The following is a 12,888-nucleotide window of genomic DNA, read 5'->3' on the forward strand; positions in this document are numbered from 1 at the left end:
AAATTCAAAAAACTTCTCCACTTATAGCTGTATAGCCGAGATGTAGAAGGCTTTACTGCATTATCCAAGATCTCTTTGACCCCGGGGAGATCCTCCACGCTGTTAGATGGAGTGTCTCCAGGTCTGGATGGAGGATCTTGCCGTCGTCCTGGGTTAGTAGAGTGGGCCACAAAGGAAGCCTCTCGTACGCTGTAGCTATCTTGACCAATGTGGGAAACCATACTTGTCGAGGCCAGAATGGTGCTATGAAAATTGCTCCCACTGGAGCACGACGGAGTCTTACCAAGGATCTCTGAATCAAGGGAAGAGGTGGAAACATGTAGAGCAATCCCTGATTCCAAGGAATCATGAAGGCGTCTCCGAGGGAATTCCGACCCCTGCCGGCTGTCGACGCGTACCTGGCACACTTCGCATTTTGAGGAGATGCAAAAACGTCCAGTACCGGTTGACCCCATTTGCGACAAAGATTCTGGAAGACAAGAGGGTTCAGTTCCCATTCGTGTGTTTGGTATTGGAGACAACTCAAGGTGTCTGCTAGAAAGTTGTCTTCCGTGGCCACATGGATGGCAACCGGGTAAACATGATGTTGGTAACACCATTCCCAGAGGTGAATGGTAAGATACAGAAGTGACTGGGATCTGGTTCCCCCTTGTTTGTTGACATAGTGCATCGTGGTGGTGTTGTCCGTGACTAGCTGGACGCCACGGCCCTGCACTAGGGGGAGAAAGGATCGGAAGGCCTTGATGACAGCTAGCAACTCCAAGTGGTTTATGTGAAGGTTCGCCTCCTGTGGTGTCCAAAGGGCATGAATGTCGTGTTGTTCGCAGTGCGCCCCCCATCCTGATGGGCTGGCATCTGTCGTTACTTGGACAGACAGTCTGAGCGGACAGAAGGGACGACCCACCATAAGATGAGGGGTGTAAGTCCACCACTGGAGTTGCTTGACCAATTCTGGGGTGACACGAAGGCGCTTGTTCTGGGAGTGTAGTAGAGGATTGAAGAGAGACAGATACCATGACTGGAGTGACCGTAGCTTGAGCCGTGCGTGTGCGAGGGCTGGAGTAGTGGATGACATAAGGCCGAGGAGGTGTTGTACATGATGTGCCGTGACACGTCCGTGGGGGTGGAACTTTGCGATGGCTCTTTTTATTTTGTGGATCCTCTCGATGGGAAGGAAGACACGGCCCAAGTTGGCGTCTAGGCATGCTCCTATGTACTGAATTGTCTTGGACGGAGCAAGGTGTGATTTTTCTTTGTTGACTGTGAGACCCAGGTTTGGCAGGAGACGCAGAATGAACTTTGTGTCTTTCAGGGCTCGCGCCTTCGAGGGAGAAACCACTAGCCAATCGTCGATATATGGATAGACATGGATGCCGTTGAGGCGAAGATAGGCAGCTACTGGAGCCATCACCTTGGTAAAGGTCCTGGGAGCTGTGGAAAGGCCGAATGGCAGAGCTTGAAACTGGTAAATCGTGTCCTGAAAGATGAACCGAAGATATTTGCGGTGATCGGGATGGATGGAAACATGGAAGTATGCGTCCTTCAGGTCTACGAGGACGAACCAGTTGTCTGTACTCAACAAGTGGAGGATGGATTCTAAGGTCACCATTCGAAACCGTCTGGAACGCAGGTAAGTGTTCAAGAGCCTCAGGTCTAGTATAGGTCTTATGCCGCCGCCTCTTTTGTCCACGGCGAAGTATCGGGAATAGAACCCGTTCTTTATGTCGTGTGGTGAGACTGAATGGATAGCGTCCTTTTGTAAGAGGGATAGGACTTTGTCTTCTAGTATGGGATCGAAAGCTGTGTGACTTACAAAACCTAATGGAGGAGATTTTATAAACTCCAGTTGGTAACCGAATTGGATGATCTTGAGAACCCAAGTGTCCTTTGTGATAGCGGACCAATTGTGTAAGTACGGTTGGAGGCGGGTGGTGGGTGAGATATGGGGTAAGGCGGGTGGCCTGAAGTCAAAGGTACTGTTTTGCTTTCCTTCCAGGAGCTTTAAAGGACTGGCGACGTTGTGCCTGCCGAGTTCTGAAGCTGGGAGCAGAAGAGGAAGAATGACCGGAGCGTTGCTGTGGTAAGTTTTTGTAAGGTCGGTATTGTTGGGAGGACTGCTGATATTGAGAGTAAGATCTCCTCCACTGGTACCTCTTTTGTCGAGGTTGGGCCTGGATCGAATAGGATTTGGCAGTTTTCTTTGCCTTATGGAGATCCTCCAAGTGTGAGTCAGTTTTCTCATTAAACAGGCCCGTTGCATCAAATGCGAGGTTCTCCACCTTAGCCTTGACATCTTCTAGGATGTCTGCTGACCGTAACCAGGCATGTCTTCTCAATGTGACTGCAGATATAAGTACTCTGGAGGCAATTTCAGCAGCGTGGCGAGTAGACAGGCGCTCATGCTTGGAAACTGAGCCTCCTCATATGTATTGAGGAAACTCTGCCGAAATTCCTCTGGTATAAGTTTGAGTCCCGGTAATGTTTTTAACCAAAGTTGCTTCTGGTACGCCCCTAGGGCTGTCTGATAGTTAATGACCCGTAGCAGAAGGGTAATGAGAGAGTATATCTTTCTCCCAATGATTTCAAGTTTCTTCCCTTCTTTGTCTACTGGTGTGACATGGGATTTAGCCGATGGTCTGGAGCAACTTGTCTCCACTATCAAGGAATTTGGAATGGGGTGTTTTAGCAAGAACTTAGTGTCAGGTCCATGAACACGGTAGAAATGTTCTGTACGGCGAGGGACAGGAGGAGTGTTTGAGGGTTGTTCCCAGAACTCCTTAATAGCCTCCATGACAACGGAAACCAAAGCCATGCTAGGAGGAGCAGTTCTGTCCTTCTTAATGTCTCCAAATATGAGGTCTTCCCCAGGAGGGGGTGGCAGGTCAAGATCCAATTTGAGAGTCTTAGCTAGTCTAGTGAGCATTTGGGAGTAGGAGGAGAAGTCTTTGGAAGGAGAGGAAGCGTGTGTGTCCCCTGTATCAGAGCCGACAACATCTCCCTGTGGTAGCGCACTCGGAGGAGTAGGAGTAGGTTGCTCCTGATCAGAGTCAGAGGAAACATCAGAAGACACCCCATCAGGGTCGGAAGAGAAGACATCCCTCTTTTTCTTGGGAGGCAATTTTGTGGCCTCTACTGGTGCTGGAGGAGGTTGTTGTGGAGGGATCGTCGAAGCCGACGTCGACGGAACCGGCTGTGTTGGCGGTGTCACCGGTAACGGCTGCATCGGAGGAGCCATCGGCAAGGTTGGGCATTCGACTCCGACATGTCGAGTTCGACGTCGACGCCGAGGGCGTGGCGACTCAGAAGACGAAGAAACATAAACGTATCTGATCTTCTTATAGTGTCGACCTCGGGAAAAAGATGTAGAGGACGAAGAATCAGACGGGGAGTAGTCGCGTCGATGTCGATGACGTTTGCGGCCCCTCGGTCTTTCCGAGTCTGCAGAGCAGGAGGAAGATGATCGGTGTCGATGTTTTCCTCGACGCCGAGACGACCTGTGCTTCTTCCTCGACAAGCGTTTACGTTTGGACACTCTCGAGCCCGAGCGGTGTGAGGAGTCAGAACGAGTCGATGTTCGACGTTTCTTTTTGGAGGACCGCTTTCGCCGAGGCGATCTCGATCTCGAGCGGTCGGTGGAAGGTGACCGACTCGAGGAGCGGTGTCTCTCCTTAGAAGGGCAGTCGTCTCGAGGAGATTTCGATCTCGAGCGTGCCGACGCGGGCGACCGAGCAGAAGACCCCTGGCCCGAAGGAACTGGGCTATGTGGGGCAGAAACCAAGCCTGTGGTGACTCCAAGCAGCTGGCTCGGCGTCGGGGAAGGTATTCCCGCCGGCAGCGCAGGCTCAAGTTGTCGAGGAGGAAGCGAAGCGGCCACCTCCGACAAAGTCTCCAAATCCCTCGAAGACTCATCGAGCATCGGGGAAGGGATCGACTCCGAAATAGGAGACAAGTGAAGAGGAGCCTGTTTCGATTTCGCGGAAGCCCTGCCCTTAGGGCGCTTGGAGGACTTTGACCCCGAAGGAGCAGGAGCAGGCAAAGCGGACGTCGAAGTTGAAGTTGAAGGCTTAGCGGAGGACGATTTTTTCACCGGCTTGGACACCTTCGACACGACTGATTGTACTGGACCCGATCTTGAAGTCGAAGCCATCTCTCCCTCAGAGGGCTCTGTAGAAGCTAGAGTTGACTCCCAGAGATGTAACTTTAGGCGTTGTTGTCGAGCCTTAAGAGCCGCTTTCGTGAAGGCTTTGCAGTGCGGGCAAGACTTAGCGATGTGCGATTCTCCTAAACAGTACAGACATTTATCGTGTCCGTCCTGATGGGGGATCTTTCTATCGCACACTACGCATCTGCTGAATGGTCCTGAGGGGGACATAAAGCTAAAGGTGGAAAAGTACAGTCGCGTATAGGTAAAAAAAGGCGGGAAAATCTGAAGCGGTTGTAGTTTGAGTCAGAAGTTACTGAAGTGAAAGGGAGTAAGCGAGGGTAGTCCGTGAGGCAATCCGAGTCAAAAAGACGATAATCAGTCCGAAAATTGCCAAAATATAGAAAATAGACGCAGCTCAAAACGAGAGGTTCCGAACCGCCAGGCGGAAAAATGGAACTGAGGGACGGTTGGGCGAAGCATGCGCGATACGGGTAGTCCTAAACATTGTAACTTTTCTCTTGCAGCTCGAGAAGATTCCGAGAGGACCAACGCTAGCGCTGGGATTAACCCTTTATGTGTGCATTCACAGAAGACCACGATGAAGAACCATGGTTACAGGTAAGTAACCTGTCTTTCTTCATTGTTTGAAAAACTGGTGTGTGATATCCAGTGATATCCAATCAACACATTCCTCAGCTATAAGTTTAAAATCACACCTCCAATGCAGTCTGCATCTTTCCTGATGCAGTAAAGAGGTAGGTAAAAGAGAACAAAAGCACCAATATAAACTTATCAGCTGCAACATTAAAATCACTGACAGCTGAAGTGAATAGCATTGATTATATAATTACAGTGGCACTTGTCAAGGAATGGGATATATTAGGCAGCAAGTGAACAGGCAGTTCTTGAATTTCATGTGCTGGAAGTAGGAAATTTGGCCAAGCCAAAAGATCTGAGTGACTTTGACAATGGCAAAATAGAGATGGCTAGATGAATGGGTCAGAGCATCTCCAAAATGGGATGTTCCTGGTATGCAGTGTTGAGTACTGTGAAAGAGAAAGGAGTGAGACTGAGCCGTCCGTGGTAATAGAATCCGTGGTAACAGAAATAGAGGACAGTAAGGTGGAAGAGACTGAAGGAAAGATGATGACGGGGGGGCGGAACAAAAGGGGATGGTGGCTGAGGAGAAAAGAGGGAAGGTGGAGATTAGTTTGGTAGACAGTGCAAAGGGAAAAGGGGAGGAGCAACAACTGTGTTTCGGAGGAGTGTATAAATGAACAAGGGGAACGTTGGTTTGGGACAGAACTGGAAAGGGGGAGGAAAGAGGAGATGAAACATAAAGAACAAGAATATAGAAAGATACAAGAATTATTGAAAAACTTTCCTAACTTAAGAGTGGGAGGACTGTTACCTGATCCTGTGATCAGGGAGAAAGAATCAGTGCTTGAGACACAGGAGTGGACCGTCATTGTATTCCCTCGGGGACAAGGAAGAGGAAGAAAGGTGATCTGGCCAGACGAAAGAGTCAACACACTACCTAAGGAAGGTGATTGGGCGAGGCACCCATGTTGCGGCACAATCTGTGTGGTCTGGAGTGCCCCTCTCCGGAAACCTACCAACCAGGAACAGTTTGGCCGAGCACCCCAGTGAATTCTCTGGACTTTGGGAGGGAGTTTGTATCTCCAAGTTATGGCTTGTTACCAGAATTGACATGTTTCAGCCTGTTAAGTAATATAATTGAGAGTTGTGAAAAGAATAAAGAACACATCATGAGTACTGTTAAAACGTCTCCGGTTGTATTTCCTGCCAAAAATGTGGAGTTGCCTAAAGAATTAGAAGAACCCAATGACAAGTACCTACCAAAAGTGATGTAGGGAAGGACAACCAGTGAACTGGTGTCAGGGTTGTGGGCATCCAAAACTAATTGATTCATGTGGGGAAAGGCTAGCCCAACTGATCACATGGAAGAGCTACTCTAGCTCACATTGCTGAAAAACAATGCTGCCTATGATAGAAAGGTATCAGAACACACAGTGCATTACTGTTTGCTGCATTTGGGGCTGTGTAGCTGCAGACCAGTCAGTGTCCAAGATGTTATTCCCTGTCCAGCACCAAAAGTCCCTACAGTGGGGATGTGAGGATCCGAATTGGACCATGGAGCAATGGAAGAAGGTAACCTGGTCTGATGAGTCACATTTTCTTTGACATCAGGTGGATGTATGGGTGTGTTCGCCCAGCCATCCACCTGATGGGGAAAAGATGGCAGCAGAATGCACTATGGGAAGGCCAGCTAGTGGAGGCAGTTTTATGATTTGGGCAATGTTCTGCTGGAAAACCGTGGGTCCTGGCATTCATGTGGATGTTATTTAGACACATGCCATCTACCTAGAGACTGTTGCAGACCATGTACACCCCTTCACGCCAACAGTGTTCCTGATGTCAGTGGTCTTTCATCAGGAGAGTGCACCCTGCCACACTGAAAAAACCACTCAGGAATGATTTGCTAAATATGACAAAGAGTCAAAGGTGTTACAAAGCAGTATTTTTTTGAAACAGAGTACAGTATGTACTAGTATCCAATATTGCTTCGCTACTCTACAAGTCCACCACGTATGGTAAAAGCTTCCCCTTGTGCTTTACACTTCCAACAAACATTTGATACCTCTGTATAAATCTTTGACATTTTTTTCGGAGTCATATGCCACCTATAAAACATATATGTTCTCCTTGAAATTTACCGATTTTGTGAGCTTTATGTTATTTTTCCATATTTGCAACCATTGACCAATATCAATATTATGTTCTATATTTGTGCCCACCTAATAATACATTCTTTTACCATCTCATCTTGCCTGCACCTCTGTCCACTCTTACATCATGTGACTTCATGCTCTATGCTGATCCCTCCCCTTTTGCCTTTTTTAATGGACTAAAAAGTCCAAAATGTGTCTCTTTTGATGGTATAAGAAGTGTTTCAGTCTTCTGATCATCTAGCTGGCTTTCTTCCATATTTTTCAATTCTACAGTATACTTTTTATTAATGTACTTTATTTAATCCTGTTTTTTTTCCAAAGAAGGGGCTCAAGACAGTGAAGAACAGTTAAAATCTACATAAGCTTAGTATCACAGTAAATTAAAATATTAATATTAAAATACTATGAAATGGAAATATTGTGAAAATAACCATCTCAGCGTCGGTCCCTTCGGAATGTTCTCGAGCTCTGTAGAAAAAGCAACATAGTTTAATACTGCTCCACCCGCCCAAGCCTCAGTTCCATTTATCCGCCACAGATAAGTAAGCATGAGCTATATATATTCAGTGACGGAAAGTGGGGAGGCCGGGCGGGATTGTGTGAATTCACAGAATGACCACTTGAAGAACCATGGTTACAGGTAAGTAACCTCTCTTTCTTCATCGTGGTCTTCTGTGAATGCACACAAAAGGGTGACTAGCAAGCTAACTCACTGGAAGGCGGGCCGTCACTGAAGGTCGGATGCCAACACAGCTCTTCCGAACCCTGTCTCTCTCTTAGCCCTCAGGTCCAATCTGTAATGAGTGATAAAGGTGGAGGCTTGAGACCAAGTGGCAGTCCTGCAGATGTCAGGCAAATCGACGCCACGTAAGAGGGCTGTAGAAGAGGCAACTGCTCTGGTGGAGTAAGCACGTAAACCTTCAGGCGGTTCCTTCTGTTGGAGTTCATAAGCCAACGGTATTGTAGAAACAAGCCATGTCGAAAGTGATGAAGGCGAAGCAGGGAGACCTTTCTTTTGTCCAAAATAACACAAAAACGTTTAGGAGATAACCTGAATTCCTTAGTCCATGAAACATAAAAGGCAAGCACTCTTTTGACATCCAAGGTGTGGAGCATGCGCTCCGTGTCATTGACAGGTTCAGAAAACAAAGTAGGCAGTACAAGAGGTTGACTCAAATGAAACTCAGAGGCCACTTTGGGAAGAAATGAGACATCAGTGTGCAACACAACCTTGTCCCGAAAAAACTGTAAGAAGGGTTGATCAGCTTGAAAGGCGGCCAGCTCGCTGGCCCTGTGGGCTGAAGTTATAGCCACCAAATTGATAACATTTTGAGATCACGTGTGGCCATCGGTTCAAAGGGTGGACGCATCAAGGAGTGCAACACCAGATGAAGTGACCATTGCGGCAAATGTGTAAGTCCCTTAAGGAAGCCTTAACCGTAGGATGAGAAAACAAGCAAGATGCAGGTGATCCTTGAGGTTGGAAGGAAACGATAGCTGCAATATAAACTTTCAAAGTAGAAATTGATAAGTTGAAATCAAACAGATAACGCAGAAACTGCAACAAAGTAGAAAGGGTGACTGGACGTGAAGTGAGACCTTTAGATTCAGTAAACCTGAGAAAACTTCTCCATTTATACCCATATAGCCGAGAAGCTGACACCCTTTTAGACTTATCTAGGACTTCCTTAATCTCGGGGATATGCTCCACGCAGTGAGATGTATTGTCTTGAGGTCCAGGTGGAACACCTTGCCCACATCCTGAGTGAGTAGAGCAGGGAAAAGCGGGAGTGTCACCGAGTCTATTGCCATTTATTCCAAGGTCGGAAACCACGACTGACGCAACCAGAAAGGTGCCACCAGAATCGCCTCTGCAGAGTCCTGCCGAAGTTTGACTAGCGTCCTCTGGACTAGAGGAAACGGTGGGAACAGGTAGAGAAGACCCATAGTCCATGATATCATGAAGGCATCCCCCATAGAACCCTGTCCCCAACCTGCCCTGGAGGCATAAATCGGACATTTCTTGTTGGTTCGAGTGGCAAAAATGTCCACGGCAGGGGTGCCCCAACAACGGCAGATTGTCGAACATCTCGGTATTCAGTTCCCACTTGTGCATCTGACTCATGCGTCGACTCAGTTCGTCGGCTATCACATTGTCTTCCGTCGACACATGAACTGCTGCTAGAAAGATGTGATGGCAGTAACACCATTCCCAAAGCGTTACCGTTAGAAACAGCAGGGAGTGAGTGTGTGTGCCCCCTTGTTTGTTTATATAGTACATGGTCGTGGTATTGTCCGTGACTATTTGTACCCCACGACCATGTACTAGGGGGAAAAAAGCTTTGAGTGCTTTGACGACAGCCAGAATCTTCGGGTGGTTGATGTGGAGAATCTGTTCTTGAGCTGACCACCGGGCGTGTATGCAATGTTGGCCGCAATGCGCCCCCCAACCTGTGGGGCTTGCGTCTGTGGTGACTTGGACAGTCAAGTGAAGAGATTGAAATGGACGTCCTACTTGTAGGTGCGGCACAAAACTCCACCATTGTAGCTGTTGTGCCAGCTCTGGTGTGACTCAAAGATGAAGAGGGAAAGAAGTCACACCTGTAGAGACCTGAGTTTGAGTCGAGCATCAGCCAAGCCTGGAGTTGTCAACGCCATGAGACCCAGGAGATGCTGAGAATGTAGCACGGACACTGTAGCTCATGCCCTGAACTTCTGTACAGATTTCAGAATTTTTTGGATCTGTTCTTGTGGAAGGAAGATGCGGCCTTTGATAGCATCTATTGTGGCACCAATGTATTCTACGACTCTTGAGGGAACCAAATGAGATTTTTTGTAATTTACCTTGAGACCTAGGTTCCGAAGCACATGTAGAATAAATTTTGTGTCTTTCAGGGCTCTAGGTCTGGACGGGGAGACCACCAACCAGTCGTTGATGTACGGAAAAACATGGACACCGTTTAACCTCAGGTAAGCAGCAACAGGTGCCATGCACTTCGTAAACGTCTGGGGGACCGTCGCCAGGCCAAACGGAAGAGCCAGGAACTGGTAGATCACGTCCTGAAAGACAAACCTGAGGAATTTGTGGTGTGAGGAATGAATCGTTATGTGAAAGTACGCGTCTTTCAGGTCTATGACGACGAACCAATCTTTTCTTTTCAGCAGATGGATGATAGACTCCAGCGTCACCATGCGGAACCGGCGTGGTCAAAGGTAAGTATTTAGGGTTCTTAGGTCCATGATAGGTCTTCTTCCTCCATCTTTTTTGGGAACAGCGAAGTACCTTGAGTAGAAACCGTTTGCAATGTCTCTTTTTGGCACTTTCTGAACAGCGTGTTTTTCCAACAAAGAGTGAACCTCCTCCTCTAGGGCAGGGTCAAATGATGTGTGTTCTACCTGACCTAGAGGAGGATATTCTATAAATTCTAGCCGGTAGCCGGAGTGGATGATGTCTAGAACCCATGAGTCTCTTGTGATGGCGGACCAATTTTGAATAAATGGTTGTAGTCTTGTCATGGGAGTGGCAGTATTGCTACCAAGTCAAAGATATTGCTTGTGTTTCTTGGCAGGAGGCTTGTATGACTGACGTCGCTGGGAAGGCTGAGCATGGTAAGTAGAGGTTGAAGAGGTACCTTGTGAAGACCTGAACTGAGACTGCCCTTTAAATTGCCTGTATTGCTGAGAAGGCTGATTATATTGGCCAGAGGGCTTCTTCCACTGATATCTATTGAATCTGGGTTGAGGTTGAATATAATAGGATTTAGCCATCTTTTTGGCCTTGTGCAGCTCTTCAAGATGACCATCAGTTTTTTCATTAAAAAGACCCGAGGCATCGAAAGGTAAGTCCTCCACCTTGGTCTTCACGTCATCAAGAATATTCGCAGACCAAAGCCATGCATGTCTGCGAAGAGTGACAGCAGATACAAGAATCCTAGCAGCCGCCTCCACCGAATGTCTGGTGGCGATTCTCTGATGCTTGGAAACAGTTTGGGCCTCCTCATAGGTCTTGAGGTACCCTTGCCTAACATCTTCAGGCAACAACTTTAAACCTGGGAGAATTTTCAGCCATAGCTGCTTCTGGTAAGCACCTAAGGCAGTCTGGTAATTAGCCACTTGCAGGATGAAGGAAATAAGGGAGTAGAGCTGTCTGCCTATCATCTCTAGCTTCTTCCCTTCCTTATTCGTTGGAATAACATGAGCTCTCCCAGTCGGTTTGGTACAGCTGGTCTCAACTATCAGGGAGTTCAGAATTGGATGCTTCAGAAGAAATTTAGCATCAACACCAATGATCTTGTACATATTCTCAGTGCGTCTAGGTAGACCGAGGGATGGTCCCAGAATTCCTTAATAAGTCCCAACAAAGCTGGTAAATAGGATAAACTAGGAGGTGGGGAGCGTTCCTTATTAATGTCCCCAAATATAAGATCCTCCTCCGGAAGTGGGGGCTCGTCCACATGCAACTTAAAGAGTCTTCGCTAGTCTCGATAACATCTGGGAGTAGGAAGAAAAATCCTCAGATGGCGAGGAATCATGCGGATGACCAGTGTCAGATTCGACCGTCTCTCCCACAGGCAACTCATCAGTCTTTGGCTGTTGAGGCAGGTCACCATCAGAATCAGAGGCTTGAGAAGAGAATGGTACTTCATCTTCAGACCTCATGGCTCCTATTCTGATGTTGAGGCTTGACGTCGAGCGCCGCAGTAGTAGCACACTGTGGAGGTGGCAGTGCTGTTGACATCGAAGCAGAAACAATAGGGGGATTCACTAGTTTAACCCCAACTGGGGCTATATGAGGGAATTTCTCAGCTTCCTCCTGGCATCAACGTTGATGCTTTTGCGGAGGGGGGGGGTCGATGCAGATGAAGATGAGACATATATGTATTTAACATGATGTCGACGTCGACCATGGTCTGATGATGTTGAAGAGGAAGTAGAAGAATTCCTTCTACGACGTTGTCTGTGCCTCCTGTGCCTTGATCCCGAGGTGGATGAATCATCCGAAGAGGATCTATGTCGACGTCGAGAACGATGTTTCCCTTTGCCGTCCCTGCAAGGTGATCAATGTCGATCGCCAGAGACATGCTTCCTTTTCTCCGCTTTCTTTCGCGGAGGCGAGGTTGGACGGGAGGGAGTTGGTGACACAGAGTGAGCCAAAGATGACCGCCCAGTGGAAACAGGGCTCAAGGGCTCAACCCAAGCTTGCCGTAACCTGGACAAGCTGGCTTGGCGTCGGAGAGGGAGTGCCAAGGGTTATCACTGGCTCTGCTTGCCTTGGAGGGAGCGAAGGGGCTGCCTCCGACATGGAATCCTTGTCCCTAGATGAGTCCTCCAAAATTGGCGAAGGGAGAGATGAGGAAATGGGAGCAAGCTGCTGGGCAGAATCTTTACTTTTGACTGACTGCTTGGTCTTCGTTTGTTTTGCAGACTTTGGGACTGAAGCAGCCTTAGAAGAAGACGTCTTCTTAGCCACAGCTTTCTTAGATGGTTTGGCAACAGATGCCTCAGGAGGATTAACTGCAGGTAACTGGTGAGGACTACCTTTAGCACGGGGGGGTAGGCGTGGGAGACGGGAGCTCCATAGCGGATGGTTTGGAAGCTCAGAGAGCAGAATCCCACAAGTGCAACTTTAGCCTTTGCTGCCGTGCCTTTGAAGCAGCTTTAGTAAAAGCCTTGCAGTGCTTGCAATTTTGAGATAAATGCGATTCCCCAAGGCAAAAAAGGCAGGTGTCGTGTCCGTTGTGGTAGGGGATTTTTCCAGAGCAAACCACGCACCGGCTAAAGGGGCCAGATAGTGGGAGGGGCATAGGCAGAGACCGAAGAACCAAGACTCAGCCGGTAAAAATGGTGGGAAAAGGGTAAACCCCCACCAGAGCAACGGGGGAAAAAAACGGAACACCCAAACAGAGTCCGTAAGGCAGAAAGAGTAGTCACAAGCACGCCAAGATCGAAAAAACCCAGTAAAACAAACAGTGAATAGAATTTAGAAGAGCT

General features: G+C 48.0%; 1 long non-coding RNA gene across 16 annotated transcripts in view; it reads left to right on the plus strand.

Moving 5' to 3' along the window:
• LOC140705792 (uncharacterized) overlaps positions 1-12,888 on the plus strand; it is a 57,923-nt gene that overhangs the window by 43,992 nt on the left and 1,043 nt on the right. For 8 of the 16 annotated variants that reach the window (XR_013543634.1, XR_013543646.1, XR_013543650.1 and 5 more), the window contains 6 exons: positions 1,313-2,080; positions 4,669-4,762; positions 9,793-9,867; positions 10,060-10,110; positions 10,467-10,506; positions 12,322-12,417. This is a non-coding gene — a long non-coding RNA (uncharacterized LOC140705792). Of the gene's footprint in view, positions 1-1,312; positions 2,081-4,668; positions 4,763-7,518; positions 7,538-9,792; positions 9,868-9,934; positions 10,111-10,466; positions 10,507-12,321; positions 12,425-12,888 lie in introns of those variants that run through there. The other 8 variants (XR_013543636.1, XR_013543638.1, XR_013543644.1 and 5 more) reach the window with 8 other exon arrangements.

Source organism: Pogona vitticeps, chromosome 1, assembly GCF_051106095.1.
Source record: "Pogona vitticeps strain Pit_001003342236 chromosome 1, PviZW2.1, whole genome shotgun sequence".
Lineage (NCBI taxonomy): Eukaryota > Metazoa > Chordata > Lepidosauria > Squamata > Agamidae > Pogona > Pogona vitticeps.